Consider the following 7,500-nt stretch of genomic DNA (forward strand, 5'->3'; position numbering starts at 1 on the left):
ACACACACACACACACACACAGAATCACATACACAGCACATCACAGTACATCGCGAGTCTCACCAGCATCACAGCCTCGCAACACCCGGGCACACAGCACACCCACACGCCCCCTTACAGTCCCACGGGCCAACATATATGCACGACGAGTGGCGGCTTTGCGTGCGACAATCTCTCGGGAATGGCCTCATGAACACACCAGATATCGGAGGAACGATAGAGACGGGAGGCTGAACGCTGGCGAGAGAACCGACAGGTATTAAATGGTTCATCTTGTGGAAAAATGGAACCGTAGCAAGTATTTATAAGGAGGCTGGCATGGTGTGAGGTGCAAGGATGGTGTGGTGGGTGCAGGCATGGGTGGAGGGTAGTCACGGGCCTGAGGAGGTAAACAACCTTACAGAAACATATGTTGGGCCAAACACAAGCGCCAGAAGAGTCCACTTTTGTTTTTTTGAGTGTCCTGTGAATGTTGTGGTGATATTGAGAAGCATGTGAGTGAGTTCCTCTCCCTCTCCCCTTCCCCTCCCCTTCCCACCTGTCCCGTGACTAGATACACCTGTCACTCTCTGTTCCTCCCTCTCCCCCCGACAGTCTCTCCTCCTCCCGTCACTCTTCGCGGCTGTCACTTCGTCACACTCCCCCGGAAGGACACGGGTGTCAGGTCCTTCTGTCTCCTCGCCCGTCGCGGCGCCGAAGTGGGTCACCGACTTTTTTTTCCACCGTCCACATTTGGTCACACACTTCAGCTTTACAACTCTTAAGACTTTTCCCTCACTTTTTTTCCACGATTTCTTTTCCTTATTTATATCCACATTTCGTACTTCCTTTTTCCAGGAAACACGTGTCGGGTGTCTGTGTCCACGTATCACTCAGCCGCAAGTACACTGAAGGCTCCTGAAGGAGTGGAAACCTGGCAAGACACAGCCTGTCCTCGTACCGGCCGCCGCTGACCTCAGTTTCCCCTCATTTCCTCCGGGACACCTGACTGCTGCCGTCCTCACGTCCCCTTACGTCACTGCCTCACTGCAACTCACCCACACGGCACAGTAATTTGTACCGCTTGGTCTCGGCCACCTGGGATGATCCTCCCGTCATCATCTCAACTCTCCCAGTCTCACCTGACATCACCTCCATCACTACCTTGTTTCCTCCCCACAACATGGGCCCCCCGGGATCGGAGCGCCCTAACTGGCGGGTGGTGAGGACCCCGCCAGCTGGCAGGCCTCTCCCGGCACCACCAACCAACCTGGGACGTGACAAGAGTACCTCACAGAGAGAGCAGCGCGTCACACGGGCACTAGAACATCCTCCCCGTCTTGCTTCTCCCGATTTACTGATTGCCTCCCGTACTCTGGCCCACTGAACCGCCGACCCACCAACGGGATCCGGTCGCCAGTCGTGCGCAGAAGCATCGCCGCGAGAGTGGAATCGGAAGCTGTGTGGTTGTGGGAGGAGAGGATCGAAGCGGCGATGACAGCGCCAGTGAGAGGGTGGCGGCGGAGGTGGCGGGGCGCCTTGTCTCGTCTGTAGTCGCGTCTCAGGGATTGATCCGTGGCAGGGTGAGGGCGCGAGGCAGCACACAGGCCGCCGCACCGCCGCCTGGCCCTCCCTGGCAGGGGGCTGTACCTTCTTCCTCCCTTCTATATGGGGCTGTGATGCACCTCGGCCACCACAACAGGGCTTGCTGCCCCCGAGCCGCTCACTCCTCCTCGCTCAATGCCACCCGCCCCTCTCGCTCGCCGCCGCCACTATGACAACTTCACACAGCTAAAAATAGATCGAGGGAATTCTGCAAGTTGGCTGCTGGAGATCATACAGGTCGGAGGTTTGGGCTCAGCCTCAGCCTCGCCCGCTGGTGTGGTGACACTCGCCTGAATTATTCAGGTTCGCCACGCGGGGAGTGAGCGAGGAATCACGGCTCTATTAATAGAAGACCTGAGAGAGAGAGAGAGAGAGAGAGAGAGAGAGGCTGTAGTGTGAGTGTGTGTGTGTGTGTGTGTGTGTGTGTGTGTGTGTGTGTGTGTGTGTGTGTGTGTGTGTGTGTGTGTTATTCACCCACGATAATTCAGCCACGTGTGTGTGTGTGTGTGTGTGTGTGTGTGTGTGTGTGTGTGTGTGTGTGTAATAAGACATGGTGACGAGTGCCTGGCCGCCGGTGAGGCTCACATGATGGAGGACGAGGCGAGGCAAGGCTGGCCGGCGTGAGGAAGAGGTGAGGGGCTGAAAGACTGAGGGCTGCGAAGCAGAGGGCTGAGAGTTCAGAGGTTGAGAGGCTGAGGTGCTGAGGGGCTAAGAGAGTAAGGGACTGGTATGAAGAGGTGCGGGGCTGCGGGGCGGCCACCAAGGCAGCGGTGGTCCTGACCCTAAAAAGACATGCAGCTGCTTATGTATATTTACTCTCAGCCAAACAAATTACTGGACAAACGGGCTGGGAGAAAGAGAGAGAGGGAGAGAGGGCAGGAGTGAGAGATGAAGAGAGAGGGAGAAAGAAAGAGAAGGATGGATGGAGGTGGGAAGGAGGGAGAGTGAAAGGTGGCAGGTCCCCCATTTCAAGGGAGGGGAAGGGGCGCCCTGCCCTTCGCCCCCATCTCTCCGCGGCAGGTGGAGCGGTCCCGCAACACCTCCAGCCCGGTGAGGGATCTAAGGGAGGGAGGCTTAGGCCTCCTCGGGGCCCCACACTTGCCAGATGTTGTGTTTACTCGCGTTGCTCCCTCGCTGCCGCGCCCCCCTTCCCCCCGCCCCCCACCCAGCGTGTCGGTGGTGAGGGGAGGCGGGAGCGTGCGGGGCGGCGGACGTGGACAAGTTAATCACGCCTCAGCTGCTCTACATCAAGCTTAACTCCCCCGTGGACGACACGAGGGGGAGGGGGCACCTGTCCCTGGCCCCGCGAGGCGGGGCGGGGCGGGGCGGGGAAGGCGTCGCTCATTCCTCAGGCTGTCGCTTGCCGCCTCGCTGCCTTAGGGAGGCACTGCATTATCCAGGCTTTCCGTCCTGTTTGGGCGGCCCTCTAATTAAGCGGTGAGCTTCAGCAAGTGGGTCGTGTTGCCGTGCGCGGCGCCGTACACTCGTGCACTGGTGCAGCACCAGCACGGCAGTACTTTGACACTTGGTAATGGACAGAGCGACCTTACTAATCATCAGATTTCTTTGCCAATAAATTCAAAACTCCACAGCACTTTGATGGAGAGCTGGCAGGACCCAGCTCAGTTCCGTAGGCACTACTTCACCCTTTTGGCCAGGCTGGTGCTCGTTGGGGCACGTCACGGCTACGGCTCAGACGAGGCAGCGGCAGATGACGGCCACTCGAGAGCCTTCGTAAAGAAAGAAAATTTTTATGAGCTACAGTGAGCGCACCCAGTGGTCAGGCTGGTGGGTCAGGATAGCCCGCCACGGCACCAGGAGGGCCCTCGCCGCTCCTCTGCCGGGAAGCACATCATAAAATACGTTTTTGGTCATGACGCTTCGATGGCAGAGACAGAAGAAGGTCGGAATCTCCCGGCACAGCTTGCCACGGTACGCTTCTGTCAGCGAGTATGTGAGTGTGTGTGTGTTGTGTGTGTGTGTGTGTGTGTGTTACTTTACTTGTCACTGGTGATAGAAAAAGGAATCTCGCAAGGTCGCAGTTGACAGCCGAGGAATGCACAAGGACAAAAGTATATTTACACTTCTCAAACGTCACTTTCGGTCCCTCCTAGCCCCCTCCTTTCCCTCTCCTTCCCCTTCCATTCGCGATAAGTGGAAGGGTAGGAGGAGGGGCGTGTGGGAGGCAGAGACAGAAGGTTAACACGCACATTGATGGGATGAGACTAAGAGACAAACGTAACGTGCGTGGGAGGAATTAAGTAAAGAAATTTTTAGGTAGTGTGAGGGTAAGATTGACGATGAACGGACACGATCAAAAGAGAATATCGGAATAAAAAGGAAGAGTGTGATGATGAAAGAGAGGAAAGAGAGGGAAAGAGAGGGAGCGTGGGAAGGGAAGCAGGGAGGAACCGGTGACGTGAGGACGAGAGAGATGAGAGAGAGAGAGAGAGAGAGAGAGAGAGAGAGAGAGAGAGAGAGAGAGAGAGAGAGAGAGAGAGAGAGAGAGAGAGAGAGAGAGAGAGAGAGAGAGAGAGAGAGGACACACAAACCTTACTTTAAAGAGATAACGAAAAAAGTAACAAGAAAGAATCAGACACCATTTATAAAAACAAGACTAAGGACGATATGTGCAAACACACCTACTACTTCTAACACTCCTTCCTGTCACTCCCCTTGTTTATAACCCCATCTCTCCTCCCCACCATCCCATAACCCCATTACTTACTCCACCATCCCATAACCCCATCACTTACTCCCCACCGTCACATAACCAAACCTAACCTAACCTAACCTAACCTAACCTAATCTAACTCTCCCATAACCTAACCTCACCTAACCTAACCTAATCTTCCTTAATCTAATCTAACACCATTCCCATCACGTATATAACCCTATCACTCCCATAACCTAACCTAACCTAACCTAACCTTTCTTAATCTAACCTAAACCTTTCCCATCACGTATATAACCACCATCACTCTCTCCTTACCATCCCATAATCTGTCCTGACGAGAGAGAACTGAGGGAAGGGGGCCGAGAATCATAGCAGTGACTCTCAAGCATAAAATTAAACACGCCCACCATAAATCTTCTGTGTTAGTCCCCAGAGAAACTCGATACCAGAAGCCCAGCGAACCTACGTATACGAGTGCTAAGAAAAAATTAAAATGCACACGCGGAAATGAAAGAAAAGAAAGAAAAAAAAAAAACCTACAGCGTATAATATGTAAAAAAGGAGGACGGGTGAAAATGGAGAAAGAACGAAGCTGAATGGAACTTATGTAAAAAAAAAAGAAAGATACGAAAAAAGAGAGAAAAGAGAGAGAGGGAGGGAAAAAAATTCATGCCGTCCCGTTCACTTTTAATACCGGAGAAAAAGCCTTAGAAGGAGGGATGAATAAGAGAGAGAGAGAGAGAGAGAGAGAGAGAGAGAGAGAGAGAGAGAGAGAGAGAGAGAGAGAGAGAGAGAGAGAGAGAGAGAGAGAGAGAGAGACACGAACTAGTTGTAAAAAAAGAAGAAAAGTACATTACTCTTAATCATGAACAAATAGAAACCAGACAATGAAAAATAAAGTAAAAAACAAAACTCGACAAATAAAGAGAGAAAATACAAAAAGCAAAGAAAAAAATACACAAAAAGGAAAAAACTGATGAAAGATGAAACCAAACAGAAAAATAAAGAAAAAGCAAAAATAAAAATGATAAATATTGGCAGAGAAAAAAAGAAAAACAGATTAAAACACATGGAGCCGAAAAAAGAGACAAGGATGAACAAGAGAGGAGAAAGAAAAACTAAATAGAGAATGAATAGTAAAACAACAGAAAAATGGCGTAAACAAACAGAAAAAAACAAAAAACAAATCGGATGAAAAAAAAACGGGAGAAAAAATAACAGAACAAACAAACAAACAGAAAACAGACAAAATGGATGAAATGTAGAAAAAAAGGACAAAAAGAAAAAGAAAAAAAATATCGACAAAAAAAAACAAATTACATTCCATAAAAATAAGATAAAAAATTAACGAAAAATAAATTGAAAAACAAAATAACACCCCCTCACACACACACACACACACACACACACACACACACACACACACACACACACACACACACACACCTCACCCCCTCATCCTGCATCTTAAAAAATGACCACATCTCAGGCCTTTTCGTCTTCAGGGACCCTTAGGGGAAAGCAGAGGAGCCGCAGGGACTTAGGGAAGGGTTGAGGAAGTCACAAGGAGGCTGGCGTGGGCTTAGGGAAAGGAGAGGACTCAGGGAATACAGATCTTGCGGGGGAGAGAGGTGGCGTCTTATCTTCGACCTCAAGATATATTGTAGCTGTGCACCTTTAATGTTCTCACCCAGTTTTATTCATTCGTATGTGAGGTGTGTGTGTGTGTGTGTGTGTGTGTGTGTGTGTGTGTGTGTGTGTGTGTGTGTGTGTGTGTGTGTGTGTGTGTATGTGTGTGTGTGTGTAGTACTTCCGTTTTTTAGCTTGTATGTGTATGTGTGTGTATGTGTATGTGTTCTTATGGTAATTTCGTGCAAAGATACATGAAGATTAACCACTTCAGTACCTTATTCACTGTGCTTACTATTTGACGATTTTATACAGCTTCAGAAACTTATGTACGGGATTGAAATAGTGAAGACTTTGGCCAGTAACCCTCTGACCTCTATAGACCCTTCCAAACGTAAGTAAAATCGTCTAATCGTATCCAAACTCATGGTAAAAAAGTGTCTTAGTACTGAAGGGGTTAATCCATATTTAGTAGGTTCATGTATACATACGCAAGCACATTTATGTATATTTATAGGTCATGAATAAGATACGTAGATAAAAAATATAAACAAATAAAGAAGGAAGAAAGAGAGAAAAAAAAACGAGAAATATATAAAAAGAAAGAAGGATAAGAAAATAATCAACATTCCATTCTAGTGAACAGAATATGAAAGACAGAAGAAAATGAAAGAAGGAAGGAACAAAGGAAGACGACAAAGGAAGAAGGAAGGAAAGAAAGAAAAAGAAATATTAGAAAAGAAGGAATAAACAATAATAGAACCAAATGAGAAATAAGAAAAGGATAAAATGAATGAAAGAAACAAGGAAAGAAGAAAAAAAAGAATGTATAATAGTTGATACAAATGAAAACTGGAAAAAAAGAAGAAAAAACTGATAAGGAAAAGAAGAAAATGAAAGAAAGGAAAAGAAAAAAGAATGAAAACAAGAGCAAAGCAAAGAAAACAAGACGAAAAGAGAGAAAGAAAAAAAAATAAGAAACAATCAGTACCTCCAAACTGAAAAACTGAAAAAAAACTGAAAAAAAGAAAAAAAAACTGATAACGAAAAGAAAAAAAATAACAGAAACAATGAAAACAAGAGCAAAACAAAGAAACAAAAGGAAAAGAGAGAAAAAAAAATAAGAAACACAATCAGAACCTCCAAACAAAACTAAACACCACAAACAAGGATAAAATAACTTGATACTCACAGATGGAAAGAAAACCACGTAGACACACAAACACATACCACTATTTCCCCTAACATTTTCACCCCCTTTATCCCTCACACACACACACACACACACACACACACACACACACACACACACACACACACACACACACACACGTAAGACCCGCTGTTATCACCCACACTGGCAAGCTCTTGCAATCTAACGCGTGGCTCTATACTTCCTCCAAACCATTACACATTTATTTCCTTCTCCACACTTCCCTTAGAGCAGAGTTTTCCAGCCTCACCTCCTCTCCTCCCTTCTCCTCTCCTCTCCTCTCCTGCCTCCCTCTCCCTTTCCCTTCCTAGTCTACTCTTCGTACCAGTCTCTCAGTTTCCCAGTCTAGCTTTAAATTTCTACTCTCTCTCTCTCTCTCTCTCTCTCTCTCTCTCTC

This window comes from Portunus trituberculatus, chromosome 25 (genome assembly GCF_017591435.1).
Source record: "Portunus trituberculatus isolate SZX2019 chromosome 25, ASM1759143v1, whole genome shotgun sequence".
In the NCBI taxonomy this organism is placed as follows: Eukaryota; Metazoa; Arthropoda; class Malacostraca; order Decapoda; family Portunidae; genus Portunus; species Portunus trituberculatus.